The sequence below is a fragment of the Canis lupus genome, chromosome 10, assembly GCF_011100685.1.
Source record: "Canis lupus familiaris isolate Mischka breed German Shepherd chromosome 10, alternate assembly UU_Cfam_GSD_1.0, whole genome shotgun sequence".
In the NCBI taxonomy this organism is placed as follows: domain Eukaryota; kingdom Metazoa; phylum Chordata; class Mammalia; order Carnivora; family Canidae; genus Canis; species Canis lupus.
This window is the reverse complement of record NC_049231.1, coordinates 65,212,273-65,231,920: the sequence shown is the minus strand read 5'-3', so window position 1 is coordinate 65,231,920 and position 19,648 is coordinate 65,212,273. Positions and strand designations below refer to the sequence as shown.

Here is a 19,648-nt window from a genome sequence, read left to right as displayed (position 1 = left end):
TTTCCAACAATGAAAACTATTGTTTTTTTTTGGGGGGGGGGTAAAGAATATCGGGTATTTTTTGTTATGCTTTTAAATTTATGATCTCATTAGGTCTTCCAAACAGCCCCATGAAGCCCGCTAGAAGAAAAGGCTCACGCCCATTTTACAGACGGTGAAATCGAGACTCGGATGAAGTCTCCCGAGGTGACGCCATCTGATTAAGGTCACACTGTGAGGAGTGGCAAAACGGAAACAGCACTCAGTGCTGGGTTCGGGGTCCAACACTATCTTCCAGGCAAACGTTTGTGGAGAAAAATGGAAAAAATACAGACACGCACCTGTATTACCTGGAGAAGCTTTGAAACGCCCAATTCCTGGGCACTGCTGAGACCTGTAAACAGGAATAGATGTGTGTGGGACCCAGGGGCTCCCCCAGGGGAGCCTGAGGCCGGTGGCTGGCGCAGTGAGCTGGCATCGGAAGCCGGGGGCAGACGCGGCCTTGCTCTGTTGGTCGTTGAGGACGCCTCGGCTTGCGCTGGCTGCCAGCCCTCTCCCCCCGATCCCCGGCTCTCCCACCCAACTGCAACCCCCAGAGTCATGTCTCCACCCCCTACTCACCTGCTCACAAACCCCACTTGAACTTTCCGGAGCTTTCCCAGACCCTTGGCCTGTTGACAAGGCCTGACTGATGGAACAGCCCTCTCTACTGGTCTCTGCTCCCGGCCCCCGCCTTCCTTCAGAACTGGACGCTCCCTCCGACCACAGAGCTTTTGCACGCGCTCCCCCTGCCCCCCGCAGTGCCCCCGGCTCCCCGTCCCCCTGCACACCCCTTGGTCTGGTTCACGCGGCCTCCTTCTGCTCGCAGCAGCAGGTCCTCAGGACGGTCTTCCTCAGCCCCCGACTAGGGCAGAGGCTTTGTTACAACTTCCCTCTCCTTCCCCCGGTGGTTCTGCTCACTGACTACCCCTGCGCCCCGGGGGGTGTGGGGTGTGGTCCTGCCCTTTAGGTCTAGCTCCCCTCACCACCAGCTCCGGGCTCCTGGAGAGCAGGGGCCGCGTCCCGTGTCTGTCCTGCTCATCGGTGTCTTCTCAGGCCTGGGCACTCGGCGGACAGCGTGGACTAATGCTGCGTGACGCGGGTGACGGGGAAGGCCAGGGGCCTGCCGCCTCCACTTCTTGATCTCCAGGAGGCAAGACGTTTTAAAAGGGCCAGTTTGATGAAACCATCTTGCATCCATGCCCCTGCCAGGGTGCAAAGCCACTGGGCTTTATCGCCAAGCAACATGCACAGCTGACACCCCCGACCTCGTGCTGCCCCCCATCCCCGCCCCGACCCGCAGGGACGCTCGCAGTCTTCTTGATCTCTGTTTTGTTTGAATTTTTATGAGGTGAATTATTTTTATAATCGGCAAAGGCCAGGAAGAGAATATTTGAAGTCTGTCAGAACTGGGTTAAGACTCGAAGGTGACATTAATTCTGCCTCTAAAAATCAAAATTTGGAAGGAAGTATAATGTATTTAGTGTATGTTCTTTATTGAAAGCCTTTAAAGAAGCACTGGAAACATAATCGAAGTTTTTCTGGGCATTCGGAAGTTCAGAAAAAGGGATAATGGTGTGATTCAAATGTCCTCATTGCCTTCATACCCCAGGCCCAAGGACCCAGAAGAGGGGGTCTCATGGGACCAACCAAGAGGGTGTCAGGCTTCTCACAGGATGGAGATCAAATGGGAGCCAGCGCGAGGGGAAAGCAGGGTCCGTTGAAGACCGTGAGAGACCAGATGCAGACGGACTCTTAGTCCAAGAGACTCAGAAAGGAAAGGAGGGAAGACTCTCCTTTGCTTGAGATCTGGAGTTTTTTGTTGGCAATTGTGGTCTGGTATCTGGTGTCTGGTGTCTGGTCAGAACAAGGACAGGTCCAGGTGTCCTTCGGAAGTCACTCATTCCCTGAAGCCCAGGCTCCATCCATCTGGAGTAGGAGCCTGAGGCCTCTGCTCCATGATTCCTTAGACATCATCTGGAATATACTGGAAGCCTCGAAAGCCATCATCGTCTCTCTGTCCCTTACAAGGAGGACCTATGCTATTCGCATTACAAGGCGTGTGTCAAGTGGGGAGGGGGGCAAGTCCCAGCCGGAATAGAAGCAAAAGGGAAAAAAAAAAAACATAAACTTTTTTTCATGGGGTTCCTTCAGTTTTCTTGTCTCAACCCTCCAGGTCAAGTGTGGTTAACTTGAAGGGACCCAGCAGAGAGTCGAGAGGCGGGCCACCAAGATGCCAGCAGATTCTCAGGCAAGGGCCACCGCTTGCTGGTCTGATTGATGGCACCTCCCAAGATAAGTAGAGGGGACCCAGCCAGGGGGCTGGTCTACCTGCAGGCCGGGTGGCGCCAGCCCCCACTGCCCCCACCGCACCCTTCCCCACCCCTGCTTGGCCCCGACACCCTCTGCACCGACCGCTCCGCAAAGGAAGGCCAGCGATGGTGTGACAGCATTGGTTTTGTCGCAGTGTCGGTTGCTTTCTGGAGCCCAGAGCCTTAGTGTGTGTTTTGTTTGGCCCAAGTCAAAGACCCCATGCATGAAGTGACCGCGCTCAAATGTCACTTACCCAAGACTGGGCCTTGCTTCCCCCTGCCGGGCCCCTAGGTTCTGGCTCCCTTCCGGCTTCTCCGCTGGTGACCATCTCTCTCTCTCTTTTTTTTAAAGATTTTGTTTATTTATGAGAGACACAGAGGGAGAGAGGCAGAGTCACAGGCAGAGGGAGAAGCAGGCCCCATGCAGGGAGCCCGACGTGGGACTCGATCCGGGTCTCCAGGGTCACACCCTGGGCTGAAGGCAGCGCTAAACCTCTGGGCCACCGGGGCTGCCCGGGTGACCGTCTCTTTGTGGCTTGGTTATGAGCAAGAACCAGCAGAGAGCTGTTAAGGAATCTGTGCTCTCGGCTGGGTCAGAGGAGGGACGGGGGCCCGCGCCGCCGGAGCCGAGCCCTCAGCAAGGACAGCACAGGACTTGCGGGCTCCCCCGGCCGGTGACCCTCGGCTGCGTGAGTCCCTCCACATTCAAGCGGGTTTTCTCCCTTCACGGCTGGTGGGCCGGCCCCCGAGGATCCCACCTGCGAACCTGTAATTTTGAGTAGTTTTAAGTGTTGGAGTGGGGGCGGGGAACAGAAACAAAAAGTTTGAAGCATAATAAATTTTTGGAGAATCTGAGGAAACAGTACTGCCTGGATTCAACGATTAGGCAGGCAGATCCCAGGAGATGAGGGGAGTCAGTTTACCCTTAGTTATGCAAGCCCATGACCAGCCCTTACCCTGAATGTCTATCTGACCCTTGATAAACAGTCTAGGGGATGGATGAGTGCAGGGTGGAGGGAGGGATGGAGGGAGGGATGGAGGGATGGGAGCTCCACTGTCGATGTTCATCCCTGCGCAGACGCCGTCAGTGCCTTGCCTGGGTTCTCGCTCTTCCCACTTCTACACTCAAAGGGCTACTTATTTCCCAGACCTGCCGCTCCGTCTCTGTGAACCTTCATCTGGCGGGGTAACCGGCCCCCTTGCATCTCAGTATGGGTGACTGACATGTGTCCACACAGTGGGATTAACCCACCAGTTGCCCTCACTGGGAACACACGTGCTTCAGTGCCTTTCTTTCCTCTTCCACTATTTCCTGGGATCACCCTGGACACGAACTACTGCCCCCGGATCCGTGTTGTAGAGCCTGCTTCTGGAGAACCAATCTAAGATGCCCATCTCACTAACTGCTCTGTACATGTGACCAACCGGTCCCCAGGTGTCACCCTTTTTTTTTTCCCCAGGTGTCACCCTTGACCCTCTGTCTTCTTCCTAGAAACAAGAATAATCTCGTAAGAGGAGTGGCCCCGAACTTCACTGGAATCGTAGTATTGAACCCTGTCCAAGGGCAGAGTCACTGGGTTTTATTGCCAAGGACTGTGCTTGGCCAAAGTTCCCGACCTCGGTGCTGTCGGTGACCTCCGCCCCCGTCCGGAGGGACTCCCACACTCTCCTTCATCGATGTTTGGTTTGAATTCTTATGTGGTGCATTATTTAACCCACACCTAATTGGAATAGTATTAAACTCATTCTTGATTAATTCTCCCTAGAAAATCTCATCTTATTAAGTACTTACCAGAAGTTCAGCTTCATTACCGAGGCTGATCGGATTCTGTTACTTAATGACTTGAAGGAGGACGAATGTCAGACACGGACCCGTTTTTCTGGTCAACCTTCTTTGACAACACAGTTTTCCTGACTCGAAGGCTGTCATGTTTGAAAGAACAGTCCCTTTAGCTTGGGTCTGATTATTTAAGTATCTAAATTACCTACGGATGCTCAGGATGCCTGCAACTGGTTCTAGCGACACTTCGGTAATGGTTTCTCCCCCCGGGGAGCATTTACTTCCAAGGACTCCTGGGTCCCACTCCAGGCCGCTCAGAGGCGGTGTCCTGGCAGAGATTTTAAGTTCTGCAGGTGGTTCTAACGTGCAGCCAGCGGGGAGGACCACCGATGAAAGGGCACAGAGCTTCGAGGAGGCCATGAGCACCAGCCCCCCTAGGAGCCACGGCCCTGGACAAAGCAGGATCACCTGGTGGCAGCCCCGGGTGACCCTGCGCCCGCTGTAATGACAAAGTGGCTGCAGCCCCGGGTGACCCTGCGCCCGCCGTAATGACAAAGTGGCTGCACGTGTGGCCTGCTCCACCTTCCCTCCAACTTCACTCCCTGCTCGAGCCAAGAGGCCTCAGGAAGCCTCCTCGACCTACCTACGACCCATGCTCTAATGAGAAAACACCCACCAGACAATGACCTTTTGTTCCCATAGCATCCCCCAAAACCTCCCTTCCCCGGGGGACATTTCAAATCAGGAATTTTATCTTCTCACTGGAAAGTCTGGGCAGTGGAGCCTCAGGCATTTTCATTCATTTTCCTCTCTTTCAATCTGGGTCAATCTTTTCAATCTTTTGCTCCTGGCTGAAACGTTGGGTATTTTCTCAGCCTCAGTGGATGGGGCTGCCTTGATCTTGGGGGAGGGGGGTGGGTAACTCTAGAAAAGGAGTTCCTCATGTTCCGGAAACAAAGAAATTTTAAAGAGAAAAGAGAGAAAGAACATAGAACCCAAAGCTGCGACCTCAGTTTATGACTGGGCCTCTGTTAAGAGGCCCCTTAATGGCCTTGGGCACCCCAAAGGACTCTCTTTAAGCCTGACTAGCTCTCTCATAAAATGTTGAGAAACCACAGTGAGCATTTGGGACTCCAAGCCAAATGGCAACTACATTTAATTAAGTAGGTCCACAAAGTTTCTAAGACGTTTGTGTATTTTGGGGTGTGCTGCATTCTTCTGAGGGGATGGTCTCATTAGACCCTGTGGAGTTTTAGGGTGAGCGACCTTGTGCCCAAACACAGATGTTGGACAGGAGGGACTTAGGTGGAAACTTCTACACACTCTGGGTCTCCTCCCTCACTCTGTTCTCTTACCTCTTCTCTTACCACCACCCCTTGCCATCTAGGGGCTCTGGGATGCCACCATATGTAGATTCCTGGTCTCAAAAGGGAATCAGAGCCGTGCCCAGCACGAGACAAGGCAGCGTGAACAAAGCAGTCCTAGGAGGCAAGACTTTGGGTTAGCTCAAGAGTGCGGTGGAAGCAAGAGGAGGCTGGGACACAAAGAAGCACCTTGAGAGGCCCCAGAGACATTGCGGGAAGGAGCATGGAGGCTTCCACCACTCTGCCACTCTGCTTGAATGTTCGAGAAAAGCATCACCCCCGGAAGCCCAGGTAGCCTGCGATATCCCGGCAGCTGAGACGGTTTTGCAGTTCCCTGTGCACCATCGTTCTCCTGGCCAGCTCCGAAGACCTGACAGCCAAGATGGGAAGGGAAACATGTTTCTGTCTTGCTTTCTCTGCATTGGCCTGGGTTAGAGGAGAGCTGCTCCGTGCAAATCTAGAGGACACAACCATTAGAAGTGAGAAAATCCGTATTTGGTCAGAGGACCAAGATGGAATAGTGCGCCAGGAGATGGGAGACAAGGGGAGCAGGGGCCTGGGAACTCCGGGTCTGAGATGGGCCAGAACCCATCTCTCAACTGGCTCTTTTTTTTTTTTTTTTTAAGATTTTATTTATTTATTTATGAGAGGCACAAGCAGAGAGAGAAGCAGCCTCCATGCAGGGAGCCCCCATGTGGGACTTGATCCCAGGTCTCCAGGATCAGGCCCCGGGCTGAAGGCAGCACTAAACCACTGAGTCACCCGGGCTGCCCTTAACTCGCTCTTGACGCAGAGTACGTAACACTTGCAGAAAGTTGTTTGCTGTCATTACTGCTAAATAGTGATACTTGTGTTCAACATCCAACTATACAGTTTACACTTATTCCAATGATGGAATTTTAGGAGCTGCACCTGGGGCAATAGAAGGGGGTGGGCGTTTTGATGGCACCCTTCCTAACTATGGTCCTAACCCACCTCAGTCAGTTAATTAAGGCAGAAACTGAAGGTTGGGATCCATGGGGAAAAGAACATTTGGGAATAGTAACCACTGATGCTCACTGCGTGCCTTCTCTGTGCCAGCACCATGCCAGGCACGCTCCGTACGTATGCTCTTCACAGCAATGCTGCGATGCAACTTTTTGTGCATGTTAACAGATATGGAAACTGAGGCCAAGGAGATTCAGAATGGGCACAAAGTCACAGAGCAAGGAAGTGGTCCGGCAGGGGATCTGCTTTTCTTTAGTGATTTATTTATTTATTTGAGAGAGGGGAGAGGGAGAGATAGAGAAGCAGACTCCCCGCTGAACGTGGAGCCCGATGCAGGGCTCCATCCTGGGACCCTCAGATCGTGGACCTGAGCCGAAATCAAGAATCTGATGCTTAACTAAGCCACCCAGGTGCCCCTGGCAGGGAATGTGAACCCAGGCCAGCTGCCTTCAGAATCCACACACTCGCCACTACGATTTTTTTGCCTCTTTGTTGTGTAGGTGTTACACTCAGGCCCTGGTTACACACAACCTTTCAGAACCATTCGGGGCCCTCCATAAGCACAACACCCAGTGCAGAGGACTTTACCCTCAGATAGCAGATATCCTGACTTAAAACAACACGGCTATTAAGGTGCCGCCTGGAAGTTTTGCTTTTGTTACATACATCTCTTTGTCAACCTAGTTGCTGGACACGTGGTAAAAACCATAAAAGAAGAATGGTTCCAACACATTTCTGTGACTTGACATTTCTAGTAATTTACATTGCAGGCAAATAAGAATTTATTGCAATTTGAACAACAAATGGGTCGTTGTCAACCTCAACTTGGCTGAATATATATATAGCTCCTTTCGTTATTTGTTGCCTGCTAAAATAACAACACAGTTTCACTAGGTGTTGCGTTTAGTAGGAAAATTATATTTCATTTGAATATACATGTGTAGTAGTTCTTTTGAGTTAAAACTTAGTGAAGCTCGTTTTAAAACATAGGGTATCCGATTGAAGATCGTATGCACAGGACATTTCTCTACGTCCTTTTTTATGGGGGTATAACTGACATGTGACATTATATGAGTTTCAGGTACAACATAATGATCTTATATTTGTATATATTGTGAAATGATCACCCCAGTAAATCTAGTTAACATCCATCACCATACGTAGTTGCAATTTCTTTCTTGTTATGAGAACTTTGAAGATCTACTCTCTTCCCAACGTTCAAATATGCAAAACAATGTAACTACAGTGGCTGTGCTGTACATTATAACCCCATCATTTTATAATTGGAATTTTATTTTATACCTTTTGACTTCCTCCATCCATTTTGCCCATTTCTCCCACCCCCCAGCCCCACGGAAACCACTTCTATGTCCTTTCTGAGGGCTTAGGGACCAGCTTAACTGCCAGCTTCAGTCTTTTATTGCAAACCTATGCAAGTAAAATGGGAGACCGTTTCTTCCATTTTGAGGTAGTATCTCTCACCTTAGAATTAAGAACTGGAGGTTTATCAGATACTGATGCTGCATGATCAAAAATACTTTTTGTGGTATGACATCAATTTTTAAAGGGGAAGTTCCAGGATTATCATCCTGTTATATATATTTTAAAAATCTATATTTCAAATACAAAATGCATTTTCAGTTCTGTATGTTGGTGCATATTGAACCCATGTTAGCCCATAGGTAGAAAGCAAGAAGAGGGTTTTTAAGAGCACCTGGGTGGCTTAGTGGTTGAGCATCTGCCTTTGGCTCAGGGCGTGATCCTGGGGTCCTGGGATTGAATCCCACATCAGGCTCCCTGCAAGGAGCCTGCTTCTCCCTCTGCCTGTGTCTCTGCCTCTCTCTGTGTGTCTCTCGTGAATAAATAAATAAAATCTTAAAAAAAAAAAAAAAGAGCTTCTCCCTGTGAGATTCAGAACTTGTACAGCATCATCAGCTAGTCTTAGTGCTGTTGGTGAAATCTGGCTTCTCGGATAAAACAGGATCCCAAGAAATGACATTTACAGAGTGTGGGTCGAGCCAGTTTGGAGCAAGATTCGCACATTCACTCTGTAGTCCTCACTGCTGGCAGGGACCGAATTGTGAACATTTTTAGAACGAAGAGCTGGCACTTGGCTCTGGCCACCCCCGACCCCCCCCCACCCCGAGTCTAGAGCCTGTAGAGAACCAGATAAAGGGTTGTACAGTTTGCTCCTAATAACCATGTCCTCTTGACATTGTGAATTTTTGCACAAAATTGCCCAGAAGGCATAACAAAATGCTCTTTACTTCACTGAATCATTTCTGTGAGTGAAAAAATATATAGTGATCATGGGAGAGATTGATTGGGGAGGGGGGGTAGTTTCCTTTTCCAAAGTTTTTGGAGCCAACTGGAAGTTTCTTCCCACCCAGGGAAAAACTGCTATAACACTTAGGGGGAAAGAAGTAAAAATTTGTTTGTTTTAAGTGTGAGTCATGATGAACCTAAGGATTAGAAACTTAGAAAGAAGAAAACTTATCTGAGCAAGGACAGTAGCCAAAAAATTCAGAGCAAAATTGGGGGGTGAGGGGGTAGGAATCCTGACGCTCCCAGACTTTACAGACTCGTATGTGTCTGGTGCTGCTGAGAGATACTTTGCACCCAACTATTCCCCCCACTGGGCTACATGGCGCCTCCCCCCCGCCCCCCCCCCCCCCCCCACGGTCTCCGTTTAGGTAAAGGTACATCTCTGCAAAGCAGAGTGAAATGTTATCTGGAAGAAGGAACACGTCAAATCCAACATTACTGATTTTCAGACTCTCAGAATCCCTGAGGTAGAGACTAAGGTCGGGTAAGTTTGGAAATTGAGTGAAGGGAAAGAGGGTCCAAAAATAGGTTCAGATTATAAGATGGGTTGTGCAGGGGGTCTGGGGCCCTAGGTTTTGGGGCCTGGAGGTGGGACAGAAGCAAAATAACCCCTGGCTGCCTCTCCATGAAGGTCCCATCAACCATGACGGGTACGCACAGGGTTTTGACCGGTTTTTCATAAGCTGTTTTGCAGGACTTGTCTTCTGTCCTCACGAGGCCTGCAGACCCGGCTGCGCCACATGCAGCAGGACTCTCCACGGTGTCTACGCAGCTCTGGTTTCAGTGGCTCCACCAATCGGGATGGCTCACTTGCCGGGGACTGTGACAGGAGCAGCGCGGGTGCCTGAGATCCAGAGGCAGAGGTCTCCTCCCCCACCCCCAAACCTGTCCTCGTAGACTTCGCCACTTCACCCGCTGGGTGAGCAGGTGGCCGTGGTCCTCCGGCCTCGAGGGGTGGAGGCGAGAGGGTCAGCCCGTCCGGGGGATCCTGAACCCACACAAGCAGCCCTGAGTCCCCGAGGGCCTCGGGGCGCCCCTGGGTAGTCGGCATACTGCCCTCCTGCTCTGCCCAGAGTCGCTTCCCAGGCCACACGGCTGGTCACCCCCCTGCTGCCCGGCCCGTTACCTCACGGCGGCTGGAAGCTTCCGACTGGCCTCCGGGGCTGCACACAGGCCTGTTTCCGTCCACGTGGCGCTTTCAGGCCCCAGCCACCACGGTGACTACCTGAGCCCCACAGGACATCCTTAAAATAGGGGAGCCCCAGATAGCAGCCTGGACACATGGACCTGTTTCTTGTCTAAATTAAAAATGCCCAAGTCTATTTTTTCCCCCTCTTTCTGGGAAGCTGACCTAAACAAGTAAGGATGTGCTATAAATGCCTTTCAAGACTCAACTTGTAGGTTCTAATTATAATTAGGACGGTAATAGCATTACTTGGCATCTCCGAGCGCCTCCTGCCAGCGCGGGAGCATCCTCAGCTGCGAGGGCAGGCCTCCAGGCCACCTGCCCCTGCCCCTGCCCCTGCCCCTGCCTCCACCCGGGCCACAGGGCCCACGGCCGGCTGACTTCCTGGGGCCTCCGCCGCCCTCCGCCGTGCGCCCCGACGACGAGCCTCTCGCCCCCTGCCCCGGTGGCTGGCCTGGCCCTCGGTGCCTTCGGAGGCGCCCGACCCGGCGGCCCGGTGCCTTCCTGCTGCTGGGGCCTCGGCAGGAAGTGCCAGGGAGTGAGCTCGGCTTCCTGCCCCTTCCTCTGAGGGCGCAGATCCCAAACCTGCCCTGGGTGGACGCTGTGTCCCCGTTGTCCCGGGTCAGGGCAGGGACGGCCCTGGGCTTGCTTCTGTCCATGTCCCTGGGACTTCGTGCCAGCGTGGCCGGGGCCAGGTATCACACAGGAGCTTTGCTTTGTCTGCCAGGGTCCCTTTGAACTTGCCGTGTGGGCTCGTCTCCTGGCCCTGGAAGGACACCCGGGGAAGACCGTCAGACTTTTCTGGTCCCTTTTAGCAAAAAAAAAAAAAAAAAAAAAAAAAAAAAAGAGTTCTGTGGCCACTGAAATCACAGTGGATCCAGAAATTAAAATGTCCAGTTTTATGTATTGAGGAAAACTCTGAACCGGATTTCAAGTTGAGGCCTCTTCTGGCTCCCAGTGTGGACCAGGTGCTGGGGTGGGGTGGTGTGGGGTGGTGTGGGGTGGCGTGGGGGGCAGCTGTGATCGATTCTTTCCCCCATGTCTCCTCTCTTACAATGCAGACTGTGGTTTCTGACACTGTCTCCCCCCCAGGCCCCCTGACCCCACCCCACCACCTCACCCCACCACACACAGCTGGGGGAGGGCGCAGGAGGTTCTAGGGTGGGCCTTCTCAGGTCTCGGTCAGTATGACAGTTCAGTTTTCTTCAGAGGCCCACCTCCCCCCTTAGCAGCACCCCTGGGTTCTCTCAGCTGTGTGAGACAGGGGTGAAGGGGACAAGGTCCCAGTTGGTGCTTCTACCTCCTTGGTTCCTGGAAATTCAGTGACGTCTCTGTGGCTCACAGCCGAGGTCCTTTTACACTCCACCCCCTGCCAACACTGCCATCAAGGTGACTCCTCAGGGTGCAGCATCTATGACCCCATACCGGTCCTCTAAGTGTACATGGTGTGTGACTGCATTCTTGGTCCCGCATGCCCTCGCCCAGCAAGACCACGAGCCAGTCCACTGAGACCGACCCAGTTTGGTCCAAGACACAGAGCGACCCTCAAACCAAAGGCAACACACCTTAAGTCCTCCATAAGCCCCTCTGTGGGGAGGGGAAGGAGGTGCATCCTGCATCTGTTCCGCTCCTGTGCAGGGATGGGGGGCCCTCAGCTCACACACCATCAGCTTTCTCCAAAGACCCTTAATGAACATCTTGCCTCTCAACTCTGGTTTTAAGTTGGGTGTTGAGAGGGGATGATGAATAATCTCTTCGTACCTGCTTTTGGAACGTGGTTTCTATTGTTTCTGGTTCTTTGGATGTAACCCAAACCCCAAACCTGGTGGGAGAAGGAGGCATGAGCAGAAATCCCAGCTGGCCTCCCTCTGGGACCTTCTCATCACACGCCCCCAAGAGTCCTCATTGTTAGAACACGGCTTTTCCCCACTTGCAAGCTGGAGCTTTTACGAAGCAGGTGTGTGGAATCTCTGAAGGAAAATGGAATTAGGATCCCTCTGGGTGTGTTTCCCTGTGAAAATAAGTAGAGCCACACTGCCTTGGCCTCCACCAAAATTTACTTAGGCCTTCCAACAAGGGCAAGCAAGCCACGCTATTTGAGTTCACATTACAAATGTGCCTGGTAGGGGCCTGGTACCCAGGAGTTTATCCCACGCAATCCTCATCTACTTCCCGGATTAAGACAGCTGCGGTATGCCCTGGCTTACCTAGCCTTCTATTGGTATCATCTGGGTGGCTCAATGAACACTCTGGAGAAGCATCTAAACATTTTGAAAAAATGACGGTGAAAGACCGTGCCTGATACGTTAGCTAATGTCTCGCCTTAGAAAGATAACTGCATGATTAAACACCTATTAAAATTCAGTGCCAGGAGATAGTTCTAGCCATACTCAAACTTGTGTGCTTTCTTTTGTTTGCCAGTGAGAGCTATGGAACTTGGTGTATTTCTCATTTTGCTTCGCCTACCAGGAAGCTCAGCACCAACAGGGATGCTCCACTGCAGTAACCGATTCAACCCAATAAGTTGGTGCATCTACCTTATTCCATGTTTCATTGGTTTCCATTATTTCGTTTCTCTTGAAAAGCCTTGCTAATGTTTTGGGGTGTATTTGAACAGTGTAAACCACCTCCAATCCTTTTGTTGCTGTTGTTCTTTTGGTGTTTTCAGGATATAGATCCTAAAGACACAGGAATAAAACTCACATTTATTCATTCCTTCAAAAGTATTGATCACCTTCCGCTTCCCCAGCACTTGGCAAGTCTCTCTCCGCTGGTGAAGAGGAGGTGTGCACTGGCTGCCTTCCCTCCCCTTGGGACTCTGGTCACACTGTAGAGTGAGAAACCATGGTGAGCAAGTCAACCTTCGCTCCCCTCGGAGAACTCATCCGGTTCACATGCAGGAGGGGGGGCACTGAGAACTCGGGGCCCCGGAGAAGACCCCGAGGAGGAGAGTGAGGACATGGTGGAGTCACAGAGGCCACGGGAAGTGGGTGTTTCCACAGACAGAAGAATCTCCTGCTACAAGGAGATCAAGCCAAGAATTGAGGAGGGCCCACCCAGCAACGAGGAGGTCATTAGCTACTCTGCCCAGAGCACTTTCACGGGAATATTGGCTGGCGGATGCCCACATAGAGACAGTAAGGGCACACAGCTCCTCCGAGAAGTCTGGCTGTGGCAGAGAGAAATTGGCTGCCGGAGGAGGATGCGATGGCTGTGCCAACAGGGGACGCGGCAAGGGAAGGCCATCTGGGTAACTCCAAATGATTATCTGAATCTCTGTTGACTTCCAAGTCTTCTTGTGCTTCGGGTAAATGCTACTTTCCCAGGAAAGAGAGGGTCCCAGGAAGCCAGGGCTAGCAGGGCAGGGAGGCAGGGAAGGGTGCAAGCACTTGAACAGCTGTGGCTGTGGCCGCTGTCTCCACCGAGCACCCAGGATCCCAGGAGCACCTAAGGACTCTTCTCGACGCCGGTGTCTGGCGCGCTTGGCTGCGAGTTCCACAGCTGGCCTCCATCCCAGCTTACGAACACCACAGCTTTCCAAAATCTGCACGATCCGTTCCTCCACACAGCAGAGGCCAAGGGCTGCCAACAAGGCCCACGAGCATGGGAAGCACAGTCACATTCCGCTGTCCCCGCCCCGGGTTTAGGTCCCCCTCGGATTGTGGCCGGTTGCTTGTGGGGTTGACTCTGCATCAGGTGGCTGCACAGTAAGGGAGGCCCTAGTGACTTATGGAAGCAACCTGCAGTGTGGTTTTAACGTTGGGGCTCTAAACAGGAGCCAGCTAGCTCTAAGGCAGAGAGAGGGGCCATGCGAAGCTTTTCCAAATTCGCTTTCCCAGCTGTTGAAGGAAAGTGGTAACTTTCTCCGAAATCACAGTGACTCAATATATAATTACACGACATTCCTCTTGCTCTTTCTTCTCTATCGTGCACTTAACTTGTACATCGTGTAAACACTCCATCAGCTCTCTCCTATTTTATAATGAGAGTTTAGCGACTGCTTGCATTTCCTTCTTCGTGTTGGCTTCCAGGAGGCTCACATTTGGGTTTTATTTTCAGATACAGCAACCCTCTTGAATTTGGGGGGTTGGCACATTTATTTATCCACTTTCTTTGACTCTTAAAATTTTTGCTCGTATTTTATTTACTTCCTGTACACGACATTTTTGGAAGTTGCTTCATTTTTTTTTTTTTTGAATGAGGTAGGGAATAAATGAAATCAGTAAACAATTTTGCAAGTCCCTGTCTTACGAATTCATTCTGCTTTCAGCTGGCTCTCATTTGTGATATAGGAGGGATTCTTAACCTGTTTTCAAAGATAAGCTCCTTGCTATTTCGCTGAAGGCTTCAGTAAAGGGGTGTGCGTACGTACCAAGACACTGCAGAATGTGTGTCTTTGTAGAAAGACTGCCTGGGTTCAAATCCCAAGCCCACCACTACCTAGCTGAGTGACTTCAAGCAAGTCCTTTAATTCCGTGTACCTCAGCTTTCATTACGAGAAGAATGCTTACCTCTTAGTGTGATTGTAAGGAGGAAATGCTAATACATTCGCAGGTGCGACGCGCTTAGAACAGATGCTCACTCCGTGTTAATCGTTATTGTTGGTGTGGGGCAGGCAGGTAATGCTGAAATCGAGGCTCTCTATGGAGGGGGAGGAGGAGCTGTCACCACTAGCTGTCCTCTCTCTTCTTGGGACATTATCCAGCCTGTAGAGAAGACAGACAGGGCTGGGCGTACTGACCCCCAATGCTGAGCAGGCCTGTTTCCGGGTGGGGGCTCCTGCCTGACATGGTCTCACCCTAATTTCCCAGCTTTATTGGTTGAACCCGAACACTTCTGAGGGAGCTATGTCTATTCGGTTGAATCCATCTCTCAAGCTTTTCATTCCAATGGCTTAGACTTTCCGTTTGGTTCTTTGTTATTAGGGGAGGAGTCTGTGTTCATTTGTATGGAGTTACATGTGCTCATGGTTAAAAGAGACAGCTCGTCCTCTAAGGGAATCTTCCATTCTCCTCCCCAGAGAAGTCACTTTCAGCTCTATTGGTTGATTATTTGGGATTTACTGCTTTCTCTCTCTCTAAACAACATGCTCATATTGTTTCTTGCCTGCCTAGTAGTTTGGGTGGATGGCATTATGTTGCAATCCAACTCTGGAAAATAAGGGTTGAGTTTGCTTTCCCCTCAGGTCTCCCCACAGTCAGCCATTCTCCCCACATTCCATCCTTCCAAAGGTTATGTTGTCATTTGATTAGATCGCTACTCAGTGCTTAGATTGTTGTGATTACATAAACACCTTTGATTGCTGGGCAATGTAATGTACCGAGAATCCTTTTCCTTTCCTGTCACAGTTTTGTTTCCCGTGGAACCGATACTTGTTTTTCTCACTTGCTTATTTTCCTATGAACTTACTCTCATTTAATCCCAACATTCTGACAGTTGTTTAAACCTCCTCTTAGCCTGTTCAAATACATCAGGTATCTCATCGGTGTTGTCTTTTTCTTGTTAATTTAGGGAGGTTCTTTACATTTTCAAAATATTAATCCTTTGCTAGTCAAGCTTATTTCAGATATCTTCTCTCATTTTATATTTTGTTCCTTCCACTCTTTTAGTGGCATGCTATGATGAACCAAAGGTTTACTTCTTTTTACTGATTCAAATTATGAATAGTTTCTTCTATATTTTTACACATTTTGTGATTTATTCACGAACATTTTCCTTACTCAGTGGCCATAAGAACATTCTACATTTTAATAAACTGTTTAAGTTTTGCCTTTTTAATATTCAGAAATTTCATCCACTTAGAATTGCTTTTTCCATATAAGGTAGGAGCTCAATCTCTCCCTTTTCTTAATGGTTAATCAATTATCCCAGCTCCAGTTTTGATTACCCCATTCCCTTCTTGACTGATCCATAATGCTTGCTGTGTTATGAATCAAGTTTTTCTCATACAGTGAATTTACTTCTAAGCTCTCTTGCATTCCATTCTTGTGGCCTCTTTGTCTACTCCCTATCAATTCTTCCTCCCACCATCTCTTAATTGCTAGAATTTTATAGTGAACTCTAGGTATCTGGCAGGGCAAGTTCTCTCCCTCCTTCTTCCACTTCTTCTTGAGAATTCTGTCTTTTTCTGGCCCCTTGCCCTTCCATATGCATTTTATAAGCAGCTGGGGTTTCTCTGCAGAATATCCACAAAATATTTCCATTGAAATTTTGATTGAGACTACAGATAAATCTGGGACAAATTGATCTTCATGCTAGTAGATCTTTGTATCTTTGAATATAATTTATTTTTCATTTTGGGGCCTTTAATTTTTTTTTAAGATTTTATTTATTCATGAGAGACACAGAGAGAGAGGCAGAGACACAGGCAGAGGGAGAAGCAGGCTCCCTGTGGGGAGCCCGATGTGGGACTCGATCCCAGGGCCCCAGGATCACACCCTGGGCTGAAGGCGGCGCTAAACCGCTGAGCCACCAGGGCTGCCCCTTTTTTTTTTTTTTTTTTAAGATTTTATTTATATTTTGGGGCCTTTTAAACCTGTCTTTCAATGAGCTCCTTTTTTAAACTATTTTTTTTTATTGAAGTGTAGTTATATTAGTTTCAGGTGTATAATATAGTGCTTCAACAATTCTATGCGTTACTCAGCGGTCACCATGATAAGTGTACAACTCACGGCCTGAGTTTCCATGTTCTGTGGATAATAGGGGTTTATTTATTTTATTTACTTTTTTGATAATAGGGGTTTAGATCTCACCCTATGCGCAATACAACTCCTATTCACCTCCGACTTTGAGTTTTCTTTTTGCTTCTGTAACTTGGCACTTTTCCTTTCTTGACTTCATGCTTAGTTATACATTAAAAACATTTTGATTATACTTTATCTATAAGTTCTTTAGTGTCCAGAGCGAGTGAAGAGCTTCCACTTGTGCTTATGATCTTTAGCCAGAGGCCTCCCTATGACTCTGTAGAATGTTCCTCTTGGTTTCACAAATGAATCAGAGGGTGGCAAGTCTGTGATAGAGGAGACAATGGAGGCTTCTGTCATCACCCATGTCCATCTGGGCTAATTCCCATCCTTCTCCTTTTGGGCTTCCTGACTTATTTGGAATGTCAACAAAGGCACATCTACTTCTTCAATACTTTGATGTCTTGTAAGAAGTGCTCAATAAGAGCAGAAATAAACCTATAAAGAGCTGACTGCAAATATTTAATAGCTATTTCTCTCATGGATGGAAAAACTGAGAAACATGTTTGTTACCAGCCAATAGCAAAACTTCTTGGGACTTTTCAGACTCCAGGTTTTCATTCCTTCCTCTCCTCCCCTCCTCGAGTAAACAAAAGTGCCCGCTAACCCCAGAGGCTATCAGACAAATGTCCATTGTGTTGACCTTGCTCGACTCCTTTTAGAAAAACTGCGTGTGGTTAGAAATAAGTTGCAGAGCTGTGATCTCAGCCAGCAGCTACGATGTCAGTTTTCAGCAAGCTCCTGCTGAGTAAGAAAACAGAAGATTTAACCGCATTGGTGAGAAAGTCAGATGTTTTACATATAGGCCACGAGATTGTGTTGCTGGCTGCCTTCTGCAGAAAAATCCCAGGCAAACATATTTCCTCTCTTGAGAGGATCAGACTCCTACAGAACCACTCTCTCTCTCCATATGCAGTGCAGTCAAGTGAAACAACTCATAGATGAGTTAGGAAATGTCTCTGACAGAGAAGGGTACGCAGAGGATATTTCACAGAGAATAGCCGTGAAGTTGAGCACAGTGCTCTCTTGAAGGAAACCAAGAGTTAGAAGATGGAGCACTGTTTTTCAATGGGCCTGAGCCATTTCTGCTCTGCACTGTTAAGTCTTCGTTTGGGGTCAGATTGAATGATGTTCTGAGTGTTCACAACTCTCAAAATAAAACTGTGATGAAAGAATCCCACATTCCTCTGATAAGATGATATATCTTGTTCAAGAATAATGATGATGATGCAGTAAGAGATGAACTAAAAGAGAAATGGCCCCATTGGAAGGTGAAGCCCTGACGCTCGGAGAGTTGAGCCTCTGTCCAGCCCCTCTTCCCTTCCAGGAAAAGAAGGGAAGTCTCAAGTCCTTGAGCCTGGGAGCAGAATGATAGTTTGGACTCCACGAGGTCATATGGGCTTTCAAATAGTAGAGTTTCTGCTTCATTGCAGTCACTAGAGAGATGCCTCGGTCTCAGAGAAAAATAGTGAGCTGGGGGGTTGAGGAGCTGGGGGGGGACCTGTGTGCTAGGAACTGAGGTTCCAGGCACTGCAAACACTGTGAACCTGAACAAGGAATGAAGACAGCAGAGCAGCCCCCTCTGAGCGCTTGGCCAGTGAGCACATCAGCAAGTGACTGGTGTGGGCTGACGGCCAGAGAACCTTCTGGAAAGTTCTGCTTTGCACAAGTTTCCTCAGACCTTCTCATAGTTGAGGGGGATGTTCCCAATAATGAAGAAGATGTAGAAAGTCGAGGCTCAAGGTAAGCGGTCATTTGATTTAGAAAAGTTATCGGGGAATTTTTTTCTGCACCCAAGGGTGGTGTTTACAAATACATACCTGCCACAAAAGCCAGTTTTTCCTTAGCATTTACATGCCAGGCATGGGGCTAAGTATTGACATGTTTAATGGCTACAAAACTCGTTTCAATGTATGTGTGACCATTGCATTCGAGCTTCCATGGAGAGCAAAGTGTGACATCCTGTATCCTAGAGGACAGAGACATTTTAAACCATTGAAACAGTGTTTGGATTTTGTTATGTAAGTACTGTAACATATATAAGTCACATTTCTGCTTGTTCTTTGGGTGTGCAAAAACTGCAAGCTCTCCATCAACATGAAATATAAAAAGGAAGAAAAACAATGCTCACTGTCCTGGGCGGGGCTGAAGGAGCCACAGCAGAGTGCTGGGTTGGGAAAACCCAACTGACTCACTTCTGCAGGAAGTGAGCCTGCAGAGCCAAGGACAAAGGCCTGACCTTGCAGGGGCACCAAACCCTTGTGGGCCTTACCTCTAGGAACACCCCCCAGCCCCCCACACATACCCCCACACCCCCGCCTTTCCAGGTGAGGAAAAAGGGGCAGGAGGAGATCAAGCAGCTGCTTAAGGTCACACTGCTGACAGTAAAAGAGACAAATTGAACTCAAAGTCATCCGACTGCAAAGTCTGTGAAATTTTATAAATGAAGTTGACCCTCCCCTCCCTTCCCTTCCCATGATGTCTGGATGGTTTTCCTTAACGCTTTCCTTCTCCATCAAGAAGAATGGCATTTTGACCTCTGCAATGCCATCACAGATTCGAAGCAAGAGAAACAGCCCTGGGAGCTGTGCCTGGATCCGCAGGGTTTTCCTTTTTTCTTTCTTCGGTTCTTTTTAAGCACAGAGCTCTGGAAGCAAGGTGGTGTTAGAGGCACACAGAGCCACATGGTCTCTGCTCGTTGCTTCCAAAATGCAGTCTCAGAGCTGCTCCCAGTCCCCCTGGGCCCAGCCAGCCAGACGTCCTCCCGCCCACCCACCATGTGCTGGCCGGGTGCAATCAAGCTGCCTGTCCCTAGCACCTCTGCGGGGTGGCGACAGCTCGGTCCTATCAGAGATTAGCTGCAGAAACCCCACTGTTCATCAGCACCCCTGCATCTAGAGCTAGAAATAGCCTTGCAGTTTCTATGTACCGTG

The 19,648-nt window shown here is 49.5% G+C and overlaps 2 long non-coding RNA genes across 3 annotated transcripts in view; both read right to left on the bottom strand.

Moving 5' to 3' along the window:
- Positions 1 to 2,405: 2,405 nt before the first annotated feature.
- On the bottom strand, positions 2,406 to 10,303 carry LOC102153332. Of its 2 annotated transcripts, XR_005366150.1 has the most exons (6): positions 9,913 to 10,303; positions 9,445 to 9,606; positions 5,664 to 5,844; positions 5,466 to 5,591; positions 4,123 to 4,253; positions 2,406 to 3,096 (listed from the first exon to the last, which is right to left on the bottom strand). It is a non-coding gene; the product is annotated as an uncharacterized LOC102153332 (long non-coding RNA). The 2 variants fall into 2 exon arrangements; XR_005366149.1 differs by having other exon boundaries at positions 9,445 to 10,303.
- An 8,891-nt stretch (positions 10,304 to 19,194) lies between these two features.
- The window catches only part of LOC102153572, a 133,813-nt gene continuing 133,359 nt past the window's right edge, over positions 19,195 to 19,648 (bottom strand). Inside the window, exon 7 of the long non-coding RNA XR_005366146.1 lies at positions 19,195 to 19,362. This is a non-coding gene — a long non-coding RNA (uncharacterized LOC102153572). The remainder of the gene's footprint in view (positions 19,363 to 19,648) is intronic.